The 20,740-nt window shown below is 46.0% G+C and overlaps 1 protein-coding gene and 1 long non-coding RNA gene across 4 annotated transcripts in view; one reads left to right on the top strand and one right to left on the bottom strand.

Annotated features, from left to right (window-relative positions):
- The window catches only part of TNFAIP8L2 (TNF alpha induced protein 8 like 2), a 63,711-nt gene that overhangs the window by 4,420 nt on the left and 38,551 nt on the right, over window positions 1-20,740 (bottom strand). Inside the window, exon 1 of one of the 3 annotated variants that reach the window (XM_075607762.1) lies at window positions 6,629-6,763. The exons of the other annotated variants lie outside the window; for them this stretch is intronic. The gene's annotated coding sequence lies outside the window, so the exon portion shown is untranslated. Of the gene's footprint in view, window positions 1-6,628; window positions 6,764-20,740 lie in introns of those variants that run through there. 3 annotated transcript variants of the gene reach the window in all.
- On the top strand, window positions 15,368-16,701 carry LOC142498520 (uncharacterized). Its single transcript, XR_012802452.1, has 2 exons — window positions 15,368-15,690; window positions 16,078-16,701. It is a non-coding gene; the product is annotated as an uncharacterized LOC142498520 (long non-coding RNA).

Genomic DNA, 20,740 nt, shown 5'->3' on the forward strand with positions numbered 1-20,740 from the left:
AATTCAAAAAGGTCTCCCTCCCCCATCAGCGCAACGTGGAGTGTCAGCAGTGCGCGTCAAAAGAGGGCAGGTGCCCTCAAACATAGCTTCACGTTGCCTTCACCCCCTACTTTTTAGGTCACCGTTAAAATACAAGGCGACGCTGTCCTGCAAAATGTGAATGTGCCGTTAACCCCTTCTGCGCCAGAATGGTCAACGGCTCTTGATGGAAATGGACCAGGACCGTGTCCTGCCAGCCATAACTACGCTTTGGCGTAGCACCCCGTCTGGCCTAGCACCCCGTCTGGCCTAGCACCCCGTCTGGCCTGCGCTCATACGATAGCACAAGGCATTTTGTTAAGAGCTTTATACTGTAGTTATGAATCTAAAAATTGCACTTGTTTTCCACAGAGAAGGGAATCTGTTCGCAATGCACCCTCTTCCTCATCGTACAAATGTACTACATGCAAACACAGGACAACTACCTTATAGTGGGATTTGATGACCACGGGGAGATTCTAGTTTGCCACAAGCTCAAGACTGAGCCTCTGATTGAGCCACCTGTGCTAAAGCAGGGATATCCTTAAAACCTGACCTGTTGGTTACCCTTTGAGGACTGGAGTTGGCCACTCCTGCTCTAGACAATCTTCATCTTGCGTCCATGTATCAAGGTAATACGATGCTAATTCTTCTTTGAGTGAGCCAGCTGCAGACTGTCAGTATGAGGCGTTAGGGAGGAGTTTCATGACACACAATGAAAAACTGTGTCAGAAAACCGTTTCCTACATTTGATATAATTGGGCAGCTTCCCAATTAACTTCTCTGCACACGCACAGCTCTGCTAAGCCCTGAAAGGTATAGCACAGAGAGACGCAGTTCCAATAACCCTACACACAAAGTGCCCTGGTATAGCACACACAGCAGCAGTGACAACCCAACCACACACCCTCCTACAAACCCCCAAAATATATGAGGTCTAGTGATCTGTCTGGGTCTACATGGCATGCATCCCTTCAGTGATTAGCTGTTCCAGGTAGTTTTATGTCAACTCAGTCCTGGCAGTTTATATGATGCACAAGAGAGGCACAGTAAGAGTTGACACATTGAGGGTATTTTCCATTCACGTTAACCGTTTCTGTCTCCTCCTATTGCTCCGTATAAGAACTATCTGGATGGCAAGAGCAAAGTCCTTCAGTGCAGCCAACCTCATGTGTGCGATGTTCATCCGGTCCTGGGTTTCCATCTCTAATCCCAGTGCACTCTGCTTCCCAACACTCCTGTGTGTGTACGGAAGGCCGAGGTTCGAAGAACCAGGGCTGAATTATAATGCCGTGATGACACGGAGGCATGTTGGCAAGACTGAGTTACATTGATGGCTGTGACTCGTATTCACAAACGGCTGGTTTGGAAACCTGATATATAAAGTGGAGTGGCCAACGCCAGTCCTCAAGGGCCACCAACAGGTCATAATCATTGAGTCATTTGTGCTGAAGCAGGGGTATCCTGAAAAGCTGACCTGTTGCTGGCCCTTGAGGACTGGAGTTGGCCACTCCTGCTGTAATACAAACAGCAACAGTGTGTTGTAGACAGCTTCATCCGCCAAGGGTTAACTAATACACACGCCATACCCTGTGTAGGCACAAATTGGTTGTACAAGCATTAAACATGCAGCCAGTGACCCAGTGCTGACTGTGACCTGCAGTAATAGAACATTCCCAGTTAGATCTCCATTAACCATCCATCATGTTGATTTGCAGCTAATGGGCTTCTAATGCAATGAGGTGGATACCTGCAGAGCCCCTAAACGGGTTGGCATCTATTTCACCAGTATACATTAACCCCCTCGGTGCTGAAGGCAGCAATAACTTCCATTAGGAAAAGGGAGGAATAGATGTCTTGTGTAAGTTGACATTTGGGGGATTTTTTCCCTGCTTTCTGCCCTTGCCTGACTCATCTCCAGAAGGTTAATTTCTGTTTAGAAAGCTAAGTAAACCGAGCCAGTGATGTTGGTGTTGTATACATGGCTTTGGTTGTGTGCGTGTTTGGAGAGACACGCAAGGCCGCCCAGGACTATACCAGGTGTTGTGTTTAAATAAATCCTTTTACAGGGCAGTGTATGTCCTATATGCATCTTCTCACCGCCCCATTTCCTCTGGCACTGCCTCGGTCCATATCCCTCCCAACTGGGGGGGATCACAGGAAAATGCACTTAAGAATGAGAAATACAAGGATTTTTTTGTTGCAGTGCAGGGGATCTTTGTTCATGAAATTGTCGTTTTAGACATAAGCTAAATACAATACACTCAGCTTTTATATATTTTTTTTAACCCTAACTTTGATCTTCAATTTCTTCTCCTATATTGTATTAATTTAATGTAAAAAGTCTTTATAGCTGCAGACCAAGCAATATCCTACATGTGTTTTTTTAAATAATTCATTTCTGTACAATGAGAAAATACAGTAGCGTTTTTTAAAAACACCTCTGAATGACATTTTAAATGTATTATAATGAAACACGCAGCCTTTGTTTCTATAGCAACCATTTACAAAATCAGATCCCCTTCCTCCTCTGAAACAGGCTCTGGCACACCCCTTTTTGAGCCCTGCCCTCTCTCTAGCAGTGCACCAATTGCATCTAGTGACTGCCTGGTCACATGATCTTCCACACAAAACTTTGCATCTTTGGTCCTCTTCTGCTGCACTGACAGCCATTTAATGAACCACCGAGACGAATCTTCGCTGATCTATCACAGGAGAACGGATCGATCGGCAACTTAGCTAATCTTGTCTTCAAATACTTTCTGGGCAAGCTACCCATCTATCCTCACCCCTACCACATGCAGCACTTATCATCTGAGATCTGACTCCAAAAGACTGTTCATGGTCCCAAGGTTCAGCAAAGTATCCGTCCGTTCCTCCTTCTCTTACCGTGCACCCCAAAACAGGAACAGTCTCCCGGAGACTATCACATCCACAACCAGTCTAAGTTCGTTCAAAACTAAGGCTGTCTCACATTTTAATCTGGCTGTAACTGTTACATACGCCTATAATATATATTATCTCTAACTGTGCATACAATGTCTTGTATATAATGTAAACCCTGTTCACTTATGTAACTGTATTTGTAACCATGTATATTATTTGTTATCTTAACTCTGTGCCCAGGACATACTTGGGAAAACGAGCGGTAACTCTCAATGTATTACTTCCTGATTGTATTGATGCACATATTAAAGGGGGAAAAAATTAAATGAACAAAAAATAAAATAGCAGTTTAGACTGCTGCTTTATATACAACAAAAACAAATATCCCAAATACTATTATTCAGTGGTGGAGGACAGTGCAACCCCATTGAAGAGGGTAATGGTTTGACATGGCCAGATCACCTGCGTACCCCATCACAGTTGGCTGGCACCAAATCTCGGTTTGTAGAGGGAATGTTGGCAAATTGGCCCTGCCAGTTCCCCTTTCATTAATTTGTCTTGCCCATCCTGTCAAACCAGAGACGGTGTGTCTGTGTGTACACAAAGAGCATTGGAAAGGCGTGGGCAGAGTGGTGTGGATAGATCTCCCAGTGACCGTGCTCTACCTGTTCCTTGTATAAACACAACGTCTGGGCAGGGCTGTGAGTGAATGGAACTTGTACTGCGGAACTGGAGGCATTTCCCTTTAAAAAAAAGTGTGTACTGACAACTGTCCCAGTGTGTGATACTAGGGAATAAGGATTGTCATTACTTTTTTTTGGCTGATTTGGAGGGTGGCTCCTCCTTCCTAGTTTGAAGCTCACCCCCTCCCACTTTTAAATGGTTAAAAGCTCACTCCATTGCATTTCCCACTCTCAGGGGAACTTGCTCACAGTTTGATTGCGACAAATCTAATACTGAGTGCTTTTCCTGGTAATGTACAGGTTAATAAGAGCTTCAATCAGACTTAGAACTATGCAACTAATTTTGACAGATTTATTATAAATCATTCTTCCTGGTAATGGACAGGTTATTATGAATTTATATTAGTGTTCGGTACCCTTGAGATGTGGTCTGCCGTGTAGAGGCTCAAGGGCTTACAACACTTTGGCCAAAGAGTTAAACTAAAAGACCATTTAATTCAAAAGATATCTATATATATATATATATATACATCCAATGACACCTATACACGGTACAGTGCCTAAATTATATATATATATATATATATATATATATATATATATATATATATATATATATATATAAAATTTAGGCACTGTACCGTGTATAGGTGTCATTGGATGTGCACTGAGCTCTGTCTGTGTTTCATGTTCTGTCTCTGGTTTTAAATGCATTACCAAGCAGCAGCCAATCAGGATGAAAGAAGCTGCCCAGCCCCCTGTTCTCCTGGGATTGATCGGCGAAGATTCGGCTCAGGGGTTCACTAAATGGCTGTCAGTGCAGCAGAAGAGGACAAAAGATGCAAAGTTCTGTGGGGAAGATCATGTGAACAGGCAGTCACTAGATAGAATTGGTGCACTGCTAGAGAGAGGGCAGGGCTCAAAAAGGGGTGTGTGCCAGAGGTTGTCCCCGAAGAGGAAGGGGATGTGACTTTGTGAATGGTTGCTATAGGAACAGAAAATGCTTGTTTCATTATAATAGATAAAAAATGTCATTCAGAGTTGTTGTTTTGTTTTAATGCTACAAGTATTTTTCTCCTTGTACAGAACTGATTTATTAAGCTTTAAGCCAGCAGTGGGCAGCTCCAGTCCTCAAGGGCCACCAACAGGTCAGGTTTAAAGGATATCCCTGCTACAGCGCAGGTGGCTCAATCAGTGGCTCAGTGAAAGACTGAGTGACTCAATCAGTCCTAGCTTCAGCACAGGTGGCTCAATCAGAGGCTCAGTGAAAGACTGAGCCACCTGTGCTGAAGCAGGGATATCCTTAAAACCTGGCCCGTTGGTGGCCCTTGAGGGCTGAAGTTGCCCACCCCCGCTTTAAGCAGAAGTAGACCCTGCTGATGTAAGATGGGAGGAAATGATGAACCAGATAGAGAATTAAATACCTCCCCTTATCATGTAGCTTAATCCAATTATTACGCAATGAAAAAACAAACGTTTCCCAGCTCACTTACTGGCTCAATGAGAGTGAGACACCGGAGCACCTGGACATTTACAGGCACATGCTCAACATTCCTCCCTTCGTGGTCATTTAAAGGCAAACACGCCAGTTTTTATAACTTAATACAAGGCACTTTAAACTATCTACTACACATAGAAATAAATAGTCCGCTAATACTCAGGGGAACTGGAGGGGTTAACGGAAATACCAATATTACAACACCACGGGATGTCTGCAGCGCTGTCCCATTTCAGTTTGTCGTCCCTTTATCTCTGTCACCGTGTCCTGTCCTTCTGTGTCCCTATCCTCCTGTGAGCGGTCCCTTCACCTCTGTCAGTGTACCCAACGCTGCTTCTCACTGTGACTGCCCTCTGTCCTTCTGTCTGACATCTGGACAGTCCTTCTCTGTCACTGTCCCCTTCTCACAGCCACTGACACTTTTTGGGTCACTGTTTCTGCCCCCTCCCCTCTGCGAAATCCTGGACCAGATTGCTTTGCGATGCGTTGATGACCCCTCTGGTCGCCGAAGAGTTAACGTAGAGACTCCAGTAATGTCTGCTCAGTGGCCAGTGGTAGGAGATCTACGTTTCTTTACATTAACCCTGTCACTGCTGCCCCACTAAAGAGCCCAGCACCGGTGGGGTTATAAAGGTGACACAAGGTGCCTCTTCCTTGAGCAGTTCGCCTTTCTGTTGCACTCGCCCTGCTCCTGATGCCAAGAGATCTTGGAATTCCTGTCTGCGTGTTCCTACAAGAAAAGCCAGCCTGCGAGGCATAGAGAGACAGCAGATCTGGCTGCGCCGCTGAGAGGTGTATGTCCCAGGACAGGGGACCAGATCCCCTCTTAACCCTGTCACTGCTGGAGGCTGCCCACATCCCTGGCCAACATCCCACCCCCCTCTCCCACTGGTGTTTGAGCCAAGAGGGTAGCAGTTGAACGCGGCATGTACGTAACTGGCAAGATGCAGACGAGATAGTGTGCACAGTAACGTAGGCTTAAGGCAGGGTCGACGACTGAGCCACTGATTGAGCCACCTGTGCTGAAGCCCTGGCTTAAGGTCTAGCACACGTGGCTGCTCATTGTTCCTGTACTCTTGAGCTATATCAGGGGTGGCCAACTGCAGTCCTCCAGGGCCACCAACAGGTCAGGTTCTCAGGATATCCCTGCTTCAGCACAGGTGGCTCAAACACTGAGCCGCTGATTGAGCCACCTGTGCTGAAGCAGGGATATCCTGGAAACCTGACCTGTTGGAAGCCCTTGAGGACTGGAGTTGGCCACCCCTGTGCCAGATACAGTTGGCCCCACTAATTAAAGATAAAGATGACTTTTTAAGAGGCCAGGCGTCCCAGCGTAAAGTGCAGACTCTTCTTCATCACTTCCTTTTTTTCTTTTCTCTTCATTGTGCGGGGAAATAAATGAAATGAGTCAGCTGCCTGCTCTAACATGTCTCATGTGGGACAGGGCAGAGAGAGAAAGAGGTAACGTGAGCCTTTCTAACAGAACCTTGCCGAAAGTGCCACCCCAGTGCCCTCACCCCAGTGCCCTCACCCATTCACTTACTGGGCTCTGCAGAGATCCTGTGACCCGCCGGCTGCTCGCACCTTGGCTGCCCGGGACTCACGCCTCTGACACAGACGCACGACTTCTGAGATAACTTCTCAGACACTTCCTTGAGGGAACTGGAGACCTGTCCCGCCCATCAGCTGGAGGGGGGGGGGGGGGGGGAGAGAGCTAGCCTTACGAAACAAAGCTTGACAGAATGTGCATTCCTTCCTGAGCACATCTGGGCGCTCTACCTGCGGGCTGAATTAACATGCAGCTCTCGCAATTGCAATGCTGCTATACCCGAATCAGCATTGGTGATGGCACTAAGGTAGGGGTGGCTAACTCCGGTCCTCAGGGGCTACCAACAGGTCAGGTTTTCAGGATATCCCTGCTTCAACACAGGTGGCTTAATCAGTGACTCAGTCGAAGATAGGGTTGCTAGGTGTCCAGTATTGAACAGGACTGTCCTGTATTTGGACACTCTGTCCAGTAAAAAATGAGAGGTAATACTGGACATACATGTCTATATCAGTATTGGACATAGTGGCCTGACCGGCTTGGGTGGCCGCGGGATTTCCCCGAGCAGGGAGAGAGCAGGGCTGCTGCTAGGGGGCTGGGCAGCTTTCTCCATCCTGATTGGCTACTGCTGGGTGATGCAGCCAATCAGGAGAAGGTGTCAGGAGCCTTGGGGAGGGGGCCAAGGAGAAGAGGAAACAGCATGGAGCGTAGAGGAGCGTGTCGCACATGTCACCATTATGTCCAGTATTTTTGGCAAAGCCACCCGGCAACCCTAGTCAAAGACCTCCAACAATGCACAAAATATCGGGCACAGATTTGGATACATCCGTCTGCAAACCTTGTGTACACGTAGGTAGGATTTGGTCATAAGAATAAATGTCAAAACAGATCCGGTGCTCAGAAACAACTTGCTCTGTCAGCAGTATGATTAAGTAATATGAAATCCAGAACCCCCCTTCCAAAGAATAAATGTAATATATATATACACACATACTGTAGGTAACGCTTTGTGGGAAGAATAGTGCCTAGTTGTGTCTCACATTAATAACTACACATATAGATAAAATGGCACAATAAACATCTCCCATAATAAGGAATTTAAGAGTTAATCACATTACTCATGGTGGTATCACAAAGGGTTAACTCACACACATTCCAGAGAGCCCATTGTCCATCCTAGTAACCTGTGGAGGTGCTTCGGTGGGCAGATCCCGCTGTGATAGGAATCAGCAGCAGAAAGCCCATTGTGCGTGAAACGTGTTGGTGCATTTTTTACCCCGTTTTTGGTCACGTGTGATCCAATAAATGTGTTTTTTATGGGAGTCCCCTCTTGATCATTATTTCTCTGTTTGCGGGATTTGGTCATAACATCTTTCTGGAAAATTCCTTTGTGACTCGGGCAGAAATCTTAGTGCCAAAGACACAATTATCAGCCTAAAGCCTGAGCGTGTGTGATTGTGTGCGTGTGTATGTGTGGGGTGGGGTGGGGGGGGGTGGTTACCAACTCTGCCTTTACATACCCCTCCCATCCTTGCCTATCCAGGTCAATTCAAACCCCCACCCTCTCCTGCTCCGTCTCAAGCATTATCCCTATGTCAAGGTCCATGGCTCTATACCTATGTAAGGCCAAAGCTATCATCCATCACCAAACAGATGTGATTTAATGGTTTTAACATTCATGTTGAGTTTAATTTCACGCAGAATCATTAGGTGAACCTCTTACATGGCAGTGGGGCTTGCAACCGTATGCAGACCCCTATGGCATTCAAAGTGTAACCCCTGCCCCCCCCTCAACAGGTCAAGTCAGCTTCAGCACAGGTGGTTCAATCAGAGGCTCAGTCAAAGACTGAGCCTCTGATTGAGCCACCTGTGCTGGAGCAGGGATTCATTGAGCCACCTGTGCTGAAGCTTGGACTGATTGAGCCACCTGTGCTGAAACTGGGATATCCTGAAAACCTGACCTGTTGGGGGGCGGAAGGGGGGGGGGGGGCTTGAGGACTGGTGTTGAGCACCCTATCACATAGTATACATATGCTCAATCTGCTCAATTTTGCTCCTGAATGCTCTGCAAGGATTTTCCCTTGTACAGTAGTATCAGCTTCAGATATAAGGCGGCTTGTTCATTGTGCTTCTCCCATGGGACGCTGATCCCATAGGCACAGAAGTTAGCAGCCCCCTTAAGTGACATGAAGAGAAAGGGATACAGTTGCAGCAAATAAAAATCCCACGTTGTGAGCACGTTCCCACGTCTCACACACGCCTACAACCCTGCCCTTCCCCATTATCTCTTAGGCTGAGATTATACCAAGTGCTGCCAGGTGGCAGCGCTATTCTGTGATGTCACCCAGTGCTGCCGCCGAGCAGCATCTTGATTATACCAACTACTGGCGACCAAGCTCGCTGTCCTGTGCGTACGGGAGGCGTCGGAGCGGCGGTGTCCGGAGGCTGGGGGAGCTCAAGCAGTGGGGGGGGGGGGGGTCGGTGGGGGGAGAGGATGGCGCTTGGTGCCCCTTTTATATCGGCGACCCAGAAAGCCCACCCCTTAACCCGGCCCTGCATCCACTGCAGCTAGGGATACTGGGAAATGATATGCAAATGAGCACTCACTGTCACCAAATACAGTTGCACACACTGCTACATCCCAGTATATTCCCCAAAGTAAATCTGCCCTATAGCCCCTCTTTAAATCTCTGATTGTTATGAGCCTCAAATCTACTTCATACACCGGTATTAAGAGACACACCATCATTCTCTTTGCATTAACTGTACGGTGTTTAGTACACAGATAAAGGCTGCACGCCCAATCATTTAGCAATGTGCATCAAGGGACCACCTGCATACTGGCATATCAGGGCCCATGCCCGTGTGTGTGGTATAATGATGCATTCGTGACAATGCCAGTCTGTGCAAGCACAAGGCACGCAACTTCTGCTTTGGGTGGGGTGTACGAGTCACTTGAGACTACTTCTGCTTTACCATAGAGAGAGAAATAGAGAGAAATAGAGAGACGGGACCGCATGTTCTTGACTCACTGCAAACCCCGGAATACAGAAAGAGTTAAAGACACTTAGAGGTTTGGCTAGCCCAGGGGGGCTCAACTGTAGTCCTGAACACCCCCCCCCCCTTTACAGGTTTTCAGGGAATCCCTGCATCAGCACAGGTGGCTCAATTGGTCCATGCTTCACCGCAGATGGCTCAATCAGAGGCTCATGATTGAGCCACCTGTGCTGAAGCTGGGATATCCTGAAAACCTGACCTGTTGGGGGCGGCTTGAGGACTGGAGTTGAGCGCCCATAGGCCTTAATGTCCGAGACCAGCCCTACCATACCTTTTTACCATTCAGGAGTTGTCTGCGGCTCCCGCTGTCATTCTTTCCAACATAATGATAACTACGTTACAAAGCTACAGCAACTCTGAGTGCCACAACGCTTTGCACTGCAGACACGTTCCCCTTAGCCAAATCTTGGAGATTTCATGGCACATTTGTGATGGGCATGGCAGCCCCCGGATAATAATCATTATTATATGAAATCTGTGTTTCTCAATCCTTTCCTTGGGACAACCGAGCCAGACCAGGTTGGAAGAACAATCAATGGATTTCCAAGCACACGTTTGCCCTTAATATGTAAACGTACGATTAGCTGGTTGTCCATAAAACATACTATGTAGATAATAAGTGATTAATGCGCTCCAGCGCTGGATCCATTGACATAAACAATAATATGAACATGAAGGATTGGGACTTGTAGATAATAAAGATGTAAAGTCCTCAATGGGGGCCAATAAATTCCTGAAGATGGGGCTGTTGATGAAGCCCCTATTTTATCTTCAAAGGGATGGACCCTGGACTCACAATGTAACATGAGTAAACGAAAATGCCAAAATACTAACATAATGTTCATACGGTGTCCGCATCACTCATGTTCCAAATCGCGTGCAGCCCAGTGGGATAACTGAGGCAAATGGAGAAGAATACTGGCGCACATCAAGTACTCCTTGATAAAGTGTATTTTCGTACACGAAACGCGTAGGAGGTTTTCTATTTGTTGTATGGATCAATAAAGGATATTTTTTCAGCATACCTCTTGGTGACCCACTCTTTTGCTGTGTGCCAGTATTCTTCTCCATGTCCACAAAACATATCCTTGTAACTGGGGATCTGGGGGCATACACAGCATCCCTCTCATCGGAGCCTCTTGTACTAACACTCGGATCTGTGGGGAGATTTGCTGCTAGGTGCACGCTATATTTGGCCCGGGCCTTTGACCAAACGTCATGGATGACAATATGTACTGTATCTACTGTATGGTTAGAGCCTATAGGACCTTAATTGTAATGTGTTTATAGTTTAAACACTGTAACCTTTTGTTTCTGGTGCCTCACCCCCCCCCCCCCCACCTTGTGTATTATTTCAAATTTTTACCTTCTGTACCCCTTCTGTCTTTATATGAAATGTCTCTTCCCCAATCCAGAGGGAGCAGGTTTAACCCCAAAAAAGAAAAACACTACAATAGGGCACACTGTGTGTAGTAGTGTGGGATTTGCTGTAAGTATCTTGGCTCATATGTAAAAGCACTTACAAAAAATAAATGATATGAAGACGTTACAACTATAGGCTGTTGTGTGCCTCTTTACTCCCCGTCCTGGCTCTCTGGTCTCAAGGGTGTAATGGTCATAACGAGGTGTACCCAGACCTGCGCAGGTATGTGTCCCTTATATGAAACGTTACAATCAAATGTGAGATTATAAAAATTATATATATATATAGCAAAAAGAGTCCCAATTGTGCAGATTGTCCAAGTAAAGCATTCAGCTTGAAAGAATATTTATTTATAATCCATACACTCCCCTGCTGCTGCATGTATCTGTAGAGGGTGCTCCGTTCTCCCTCCAGCTGATCCAGACAGATATTCAAGAAGTGAGAGCAAAGAAGAAACAGAGCACCAGAGTGAATGGCACAAGGTGTATTAAATATACACAACATATATCACAAATTTACATTAAAAGTAGTCAAAATGATCTCCACATCTCCCGAGTGCTGCGAGCAGCGTGTCCAGGGATCTGGTGTACTGGGTCCCATCAGAATGACAGCTTTGGACTTCTTGCTCTCACTGGGACTATATGGAGATAATTTTTACTACTTTTAATGTAAGTTTGTTATATATGTCCTGTGTTTTTAATACACCTTCTGCCATTCACTCTGGTGTGCTGCTTCATATATATATATATATATCCTTGCTGGGGTGTCCAAAAGAGAAGGTTGTAAAGCACTATATTAAAGGGTTGTTTCAAGAACTTTAACCACTACTTCAAACTTACTCCCATCCTTTCAGAGATTCAGTATCTGGTGAACACCAAGGTTTTTTATAAGGCATCAATCAGATGCCAATTAGACTGTAAGCTCCTCGTGGCAGGGACTCCTCTTCCTTAATGTCTAAAGCACTTATTCCCATGATCTGTTATTTATATTATCTGTTATTTATTGGATTACCACATGTATTACTGCTGTGAAGCGCTATGTACATTAATGGCGCTATATAAATAAACACATACTGTACAATACAATACAATCATAATTGGCAGATCCCAGGTAAGGACACATAACATGTATGTGGTAAGGGTCAGTGACACAGGATGTAAAGGAGGTTAAAGCCATAATCTGTCTTGAAATACAACAAACCCACACCCTTCTGCCTGACCCCATCGCTACTGACTCAAGTACTTGTAGTCACTGATAATGCTTGAAATAAGTTACATAGTTACATGAAAGATGAAGTTGAAAAAAGACATGCGTCCATCAAGTTCAACCTATGCTACATTTAGATGACAGATACTTTAGAATATATCCGTATTTACAGTATATTGATCCAGTGGAAGGCAAACAAAAAAAATCCAGTGACACACTATCCATGATATCCCATAAGGGAAAAATAAATCCCTTCCTGACTCCAAATATTGGCAATCAGATTACTCCCTGGATCAGCGTCCTTCTCGTGTTTACTTATGTGGTACAGTATATCCCTGTATATCTTTCCTTTCTAAAAAGATGTCCAACCTTTTTTAAACAAATCTATTGTATCTGCCATCACAGTCTCCGTGGGTAATGAGTTCCACATTTTAACTGCCCTTACTGTAAAGAACCCTTTCCTTTGTTGCTGGTGAAGTCTTCTTTCCTCCAACATTAAGGGATGGCCCCAAGTCCTTAGTACTGCCCGTGGGATGAATAGTTCTTTTGAAAGCTCCTTGTATTGTCCCCGAATATATTTGTATATAGTTATCATATCCCCTCTTAGACTCCTCATTTCTAATGTAAATAAATCTAATTTAGCTAGCCTCTCCTCATAAGTTAGAATGCCCATCCCCTTTATTAATTTGGTGATTCTTCTCTGCACTTTCTCTAGTTCCATAATGTCTTTTCTTAGGATTGGTGCCCAAAACTGTACTCCATATTCAAGGTGTGGTCTTACTAATGCTTTATAAAGGGGCATAATTATGTTTACTTCCCTTCCATCCATTGCCCGTTTAATGCAAGATAAGATCTTGTTTGCCTTTGCAGTTACTGCATGACTTTGGGCCCTATTGCTAAACCTGGTGTCTACAAGCACTCCTAAATCCTTCTCCATCAAGGATTCCCCCAATTTATCCCCATTTAATTTGTAACTCGCCTGTTTATTCTTGCTTCCCAAATGCATAACCTTACATTTATCTGTATTAAACCTCAATTGCCATTTACCTGCCCACGTTTCCAGTCTCTCCAAGTCCTTCTGGAGAGAAATTACATCCTGCTTTGATTCTACTACCTTACAGAATTTAGTGTCATCAGCAAAGATGGAGACTTTGCTCTCGATGCCAAACTCAAGGTCATTAATAAACAAGTTAAAAAGCAGGGGTTCCAGTACCGATCCCTGAGATACTCCACTCACAACTTTAGCCCAACCTGAAAAGGTTCAATTTATGACAAATCTCTGTTGTCTGTCCTTTAACCAGTTTTCAATCCAAGTGCCAATATTTTTTACTGAGTCCAATTTCCTTCATTTTGTACACTAAAAAAAGTGGAACTGTATCAAAATCCTTTGCAAAATCTAAGTAAACCACCTCAACTGGATTACCCTGGTCTAAATTCCTACTTACCTCCTCAAAGAAACGAATAAGGTTAGTTTGGCACAACCTATCCCTCATAAATCCATTCTGACTATTACTAATAATTTTGTTTTCTATTAGGTATTCCTGAATATTATCCTGTTCTAAACCTCAAAGTAACTTCCCCACTATTGAAGTCAGGCTTACAGGTCTGTAATTCCCTGGTTGTGATCTAGCCCCCTTTTTAAATATAGGCACCACCTCTGCTTTATGCCAATCTTGTGGTACTGAGCCTGTGGAAATTGAGTCCTTGAATATTAAATGTAATGGTTTGGCTATTATTCAACTTAACTCCTTAAGAACTGTTGGATATATGCCACCGGGGCCATCTTTGGCTGCGCCTCTGATTGAGCCACTTGTGCTGTAGCTGGGATATCCTGAAAACCTGACCTGTTGGTGGGGTGGGGGCGGGGGGCTGAGGACTGGAGTTGAGCCCCCCTCAAATAGAGCATATTAACCAACAAAAGCAATTCAACATGCAAAGTCTTCAGCCGCAGGTGGTCGCGTTAGGGACCTAGCGGAAGGCAGCGGGCATTGTCTTCCACACCTGGGTTATTGTTTGTAACCAAAAGGAGGAAAAAGGCTGCCCCCTCCCATCATCGGTCCGTCTCCGGCGTAACTCATGTAACCGTGCTCCATTTAGAGGCACTTCCTCCCGAAGATAGCAAGAAACACCAGAAACAGGAAGTGGGCAGGAAACCAAAGCAGCCGTTCTGCTTCCTCCCTGAGAAATGTGCCTCTCTGCCGCTCAGTGGATGAATGTCTGTATGCCCCGCGCACACAGCATTGTTATACTCACGTGGGGCTAATTATGAATGCCTTGCAGAGCACCTGGTCAATGAAAGAAAAGCGTTCCTTGGAAGGCAACAGATTATTGCTTTTTTATTAACCCTTTGAGTGGCATCCAACCACGCAGGGCTGGCCTTAGGGCAAGGCAGCTGCCCCGGGTCCCGCACCACGACTGCTGAAGTAAAAGGCAGCTCCATTCAAGTGAATTAAATTAGGCTCCAGCATACTGTATTGAATATGGACCGTCCTTCTTTCTGCTCCATATCTTATATTTATCTGGGTGTCTCTGTCCCCTTTTCTCCTGAGAAAAGGAGGACATTTCAAGGAGAGAGGACAGTTGAGGTCCACAACCGGCCTACCCGAGACACACTGTAAATATACTGCAGGGTGTGGGCCAACTCTAGTCCGCAAGGGCCAGCAACAGGTCGGGTTTTCAGAATATGCCTGCTTCAGCACAGGTGGCTCAATCAGTGGCGCAGTCAAAGACTGAGCCGCTGATTGAGCCACCTGTGCTGAAGCTGGGACTGATTGAGCCCCCTGTTCTGAAGCTGGGACTGATTGAGCCCCCTGTTCTGAAGCTGAGACATCCTGAAAACCTGACCTGTTGGTGGCCCTTGAGGACCGGAGTTGGCCACCCCTGCAATATATTGTAGACTTAACATAGTATATTTGACCTACACCAAATGGGTTAAATTGACACTTCATTTGGAGACAATATTTGGGTAAGGAATGTTGCTGGCCTGAAATGGAACTATAAATAACCTAATCCCTAATATAAACCTTTACTGACTAAGATAAACACATCTTGCACTGCAGCCTGCAATGTTTGTGCATCGGGGCGAGCGCGCAGAGCTTGTGGGAGGTCACCCGACGGTCTCCACTTGATATCCCCGTGCAGGCCACGCTACATTTCAACCCTTTGCCATAATCACTGTGTCAGCAATGCCGGATTTCAGCACCTCGGAAAGTAAAGGGGGTCCTGATAGCCTCATTCACGGAATGCTCTGTGACAATATAGAAGGACATGGTGACATTACAGTCACTTCTTGTATGAGGCCCCGAGTGTATTAATGCAGAATTTCACGTCTACAACTCGCTTTGAAAATCAGCTGTATGAAACAATAATCAGAGTGAGTACATCAGAGGTGCGCAAAGTTTTTCCCGTGCGCACCCTTGCCTGCTCTCCTCGGCGCCTTGCAACCCCCCCCCCCTGCTTGGGACTGGCGTCAAATGCCACGCGGGGTCATGTGACGTCACGTTGCCATGGTAATGTGGCATCATGTGAACCCACAGCGTCATTTGCCGCCGGGTTACCATGACGACGCTTCGCTGGAAGGGAAGGTAGGTGTGTTATAGAAGCCCCGCACGATCCCCCGGCATTTCATTTAAATACCTGGGGGGAGAGCGCGGGACCTCTATAATAGCTCCGACCCCCGCAGAAAATATAGCGCCCCCAGTTTGCGCCCCCCTGGACTACAACATTATCTATCTAACTATCTATCTTTTGTTGTCCCAAGGTTCAACAAAGTATCCAGCCGCTCGTCCTCCTCTTACCGTGCACCCCACAACTGGTTCAATCTCCCGGAGACTCTCACAGCCGCCACCAGTCTAAGTTCTTTCAAAACTAAAGCTGTCTCACATTTTAACCTGGTCTGTAACTGTTGCATGCGCCTATAACATACCTTACTCTTACTGAGCATGCAATGCCTTGTATGTAATGTATAACCCTGTTTACTTAATATAACTAGGTATTTGTCATCATATCTCTCTGCCCAGGACATATTTGGAAACAAGATGTAACTCTCAATGTATTACTCCCTGGTAAAACATTTTCTTTTTTTCACAAATCTTTTTATTAGATTCAATCTCAGCATACAGACGATCTTTTTGTACAATTTTCTGTTACAGACAGATTATATCATCTATATTCTATGAACAATGCTCACAATGTATTTTTTATTTTTCCAAACATATATCATATCTATTGTAACCTTGCATTCTGACTCACAGTCTGTTTCTATTACAATAACATATGGTCGTTCCATTTTGACTTTTCCAGTTTTGGTCGCCTTATGTCCCCCCTATGTTATTTCCATTGTTAGCTATAGGTAAAACATTTTAATAAATAAATACAAATAAAATCTATCTATCTATCTCAATGTCTTCTACAGTGCACACACAGCGCGCACCCTGCTCCCATGTGCTTTTTCGTCTTCACAAGGGATTCACGAAATCATCTACTTGGAGACGGTGGCTTGGGAGTGAGTGGGAGGAGTTAGGGAGAAGTTAAATAATGGATGTATTATAATTATTATTATTATGTATTACATTGGAATGGATCAAATTCTGTATCTCGTTTTTTGTCTTTTGTTAGCATCAAATCTGTGACTCTGTTGCAAGTCAACAATATAGCACAAATAATTTACAATCTAAAGTGTGTAATAAAGTGATATGTGAGTAACTACTCCCAGCTCCGAGAATAGCAATGTAGAGACTCTGAGACAAGCGCTGAGAGACCCAAAATAGAAATAGTAAATATAGCTAAGAAAGTACAATGCGGATCTAAATCCGTAGCAACGCAGGTAAGAAATCACAGGCAGGTGTCATCGCATTAAATGTTGCTGTAAGGAAACTGACTGGAAGGGAAAGATGGACCGTATAAGAGAACTGCTGGAGAAACTGAAGCAAGCCTTGAACCGTGCCCCTAGTAACCCAGTTAGCATATAGTTCTCAGTCCTAACTTCTGCATCCCATAGTATCCAGAGGTATAAGTATGAATACCTGAATCCTTGTGTTATAGCCGTAGAGATCCCAGAGATCCCGCGTGCTGAGGCCGTGGTAATGACTGGAGCCTCAGACCGTCCGGGAAGAGCTCTGGGATGATGCACGTGGAGGTGCCCGTCTCCTGTCGGCGTTCTCCCGTCATGCGTAGCGAACTGCCAGAACCTGCGCTGCTGAAATGCGTCACTCCAATGGTAAGATGATAGAATGCAAAAAAATTGGTTGAACAGCAGGAACTGAAGGAAAGCACCAATCAACTCACCAGATGTAGAAAAAATAAAAAAGTTTAATAATTCACATACTAAAAAACAAATAACAAACTAACATAAAAGAACAATTCCTCCTACGCGTTTCAGGCTCTCCAGCCCTTTCTCAAGGAGTTTAATAGGGGTCAGATGAAATGAAGTATATATAGCCCCTCCTCTGAACTCTCACACACCTGAAATATATACAGGTGATTGAAACATGGATATTAACCCTAGAATGTGTATAAGTCTCCATGCTCATAGTAGGTAGAAAAAGGATGAATTATCAATCTACACTAAAATTTGTATTGATAGATAATTGGACATGATGGACAAAGGGCTCTACAATGTAGGTAAATCCAATGTCATACAAACAAGAATTAATCTTATCTCATACAATTTAGTATCAATGGAAATAAATCCCAAATGGTAATTAAAAAAAACACCCATTTCGCATGAGAGACCAAGACACATATCAACATATTGATTGCACATATATGAGAGAACTGGCATAACATCAATAGTACAATGAACATGATACAACAGGATAAGTAAAAAAATTATATCCATAAAATAATTATATATAAAAAATAATACATAAAATAAAGAAACAACTGAAGAGACACAATAGATTAATAAACCTATTCATGAAGTGATGATTTGAACAAAAAAAGGAGAAGATCAAAAACAAGTCCTGTTAGTGCAATCTATGGACTGTAAAATTGCACCAATGAGAAGATATATAATCATCTCATGGAAGACCAATGTATTTAGAGCCATATCAAAGAAATATTATTGTGACATGTTATATATTATCATATGGTATAACTCAATAGTCCAAAGACAACACACAGAGATCAGAAAAAAATATTTAAACAATTGAATCTTTATTATATATTAGTGAAAGCACTGTATGCCTGTCTGCATCTTCCTGTGTCCCTACGGACAATCTGATTGCACCTTTGGCCTGTCACTCCGCCTCAGGGAATGCCCGCCCCCGCACACCTCTCATTGGTCTGCGGTCCGCCCCCGCACAACTCTCATTGGTCTGCGGCCAACACCACTGCCACACTGTCCCACCCCTCACTGACCTACACCACTGACACACTCTCCCACCACTCAATTAATGAGCTTTGGGAACGCTTGCCAGCACCTAACCCTCACTGCTCTGAGAGATTTGCACCTAACCCTCACTGCTCTGAGAGATTTGCACCTAACCCTCACTGCTCTGAGAGATTTGCACCTAACCCTGAGATTTCCACCTAACCCTCACTGCTCTCAACCCAGAAAACCCTGACCGCCTGCTACCACGACAGAACTACACAATCAGGTACCAGTCTTATTGCTTTCAGCACTGCAACATTCCACACCCTCACACAACACCACACACACCGCACGCTCACACCGCCTCTTACGGCCTACACTGCCAACACACCTCCCCTTCACCTCACCGCACTGTCTCATACTCACCTCTCCAACGGACACCGCACCCCCCCCCCCCGAGGCAGCAGCGCTGTGTGATCCTCACATCACCAACGGACACCGCACGTGGCCGCAGCTCCTCCGGAGATCACACCACACAGAACCAACATTCCCGGGTCTCCCTGTTTCCCGCGCTTTCACCCCCCCCCCCCCCCCGGCGCCGCTACAGTCAGCGGGGGAGCGGAGCGAGCGCCCGGGACACCCCCCATGGCTCTCAAGCAAGCGCCGCGCGCCCCCGCGCTCTCCTCTCCCCGTGTCAGCTCCCCCCCGGTGCTCCGCTCAGCTCTCCCCCCCGGAGCTCCGCTCAGCTCTCCCCCCCGGTGCTCCGCTCACCTCCCCCCCGGTGCTCCGACAGGCAGTGGACACGCGGCGCCTAAGATGGAGGCGCCCGGAAGGACCCCCTTCCTCCCTCGCGGAGTAAGATGGCGGCGGACGGAAGGAGAGGTGATGTGTGTGTGTGTGTGTGTCACTGTGTGTGTGTGTGTGTGTGTCTGTGACACTCTGTGTGTGGGGGGGGACACTGTGTGTGTGTGACACTGTGTGTGTGTGTGTGTGTGTGTGGGACACTGTGTGTGTGTGTTACACTGTGTGTGTGTGTGTTACACTGTGTGTGTGTGTGTGTGTGTGTGTTACACTGTGTGTGTGTGTCACTGTGTGTGTGTCAGACACTCTAGGGTGGGGACCGGAGCTACGCATGGGGGGGGGGGAGCAGGAGCGGAGAGAGAGGGGGGAGCGGAGAAACATACAGGGGGAGTGGAGAGGAGGGACATGGAAATTGTAAGCAACCCACCCCCCCTCCTGTCCACTGTCCCCCCCCTCCTGTCCACTGTCCCCCCCCTCCTGTCCACTGTCCCCCCCCCTCCTGTCCACTGTCCCCCCCTCCTGTCCACTGTCCCCCCCTCCTGTCCACTGTCCCCCCCCTCCTGTCCACTGTCACCACCCTCCTGTCCACTGTCCCCCCCTCCCGTCCACTGTCTCCCCCTCCCGTCCACTGTCCCCCCCCTCCTGTCCACTGCCCCCCCCCTCCCGTCCACTGTCCCCCCCTCCCGTCCACTGTCCCCCCTCCTCCTGTCCACTGTCCCTCCCCCCCTCCCCTTCTCCTGTCCCTCCCCTCCTCCTGTCCACTGTCCCTCCCCCCCCTCTCCCCCCTCCCCTCCTCCTGTCCACTGTCCCTCCCCCCCCTCCCCTCCTCTCCTCCCGTCCACTGTCCCTCCCCCCCCTCTCCCGGGCAACGCTGGGTCTCTCAGCTAGTGTTATATAAATTAAAGTGTAGGTGTGGAACCAACGGGTATACCATGAGAGAGTTACCACAAGGAAAAGATAGAGTTTAATCATTAAAAATATTTCATATCCCATAAGGGTATTTAGAGAAAAAATCCAATTGGCCTCTCTCCTGTATAATGCGTTGGTTCTATCACCTCCACGACTATGAATCTGAACAGTTTCAATGGCAACACATTTAAAATTGACAAGAGAACCATTTTGGCATGTATCAAAGTGTTTAGACACATGATGCACTTTATCTTGTTTTGAAATAAGTCTCACATCTCGTATGTTTAAAATACGGATAATGGAACACATGAGACTTATTTCAAAACAAGATAAAGTGCATCATGTGTCTAAACACTTTGATACATGCCAAAATTGTTCTCTTGTCAATTTTGTTTCAAAG

Source organism: Ascaphus truei, chromosome 7 (genome assembly GCF_040206685.1).
Source record: "Ascaphus truei isolate aAscTru1 chromosome 7, aAscTru1.hap1, whole genome shotgun sequence".
Classification (NCBI taxonomy): domain Eukaryota; kingdom Metazoa; phylum Chordata; class Amphibia; order Anura; family Ascaphidae; genus Ascaphus; species Ascaphus truei.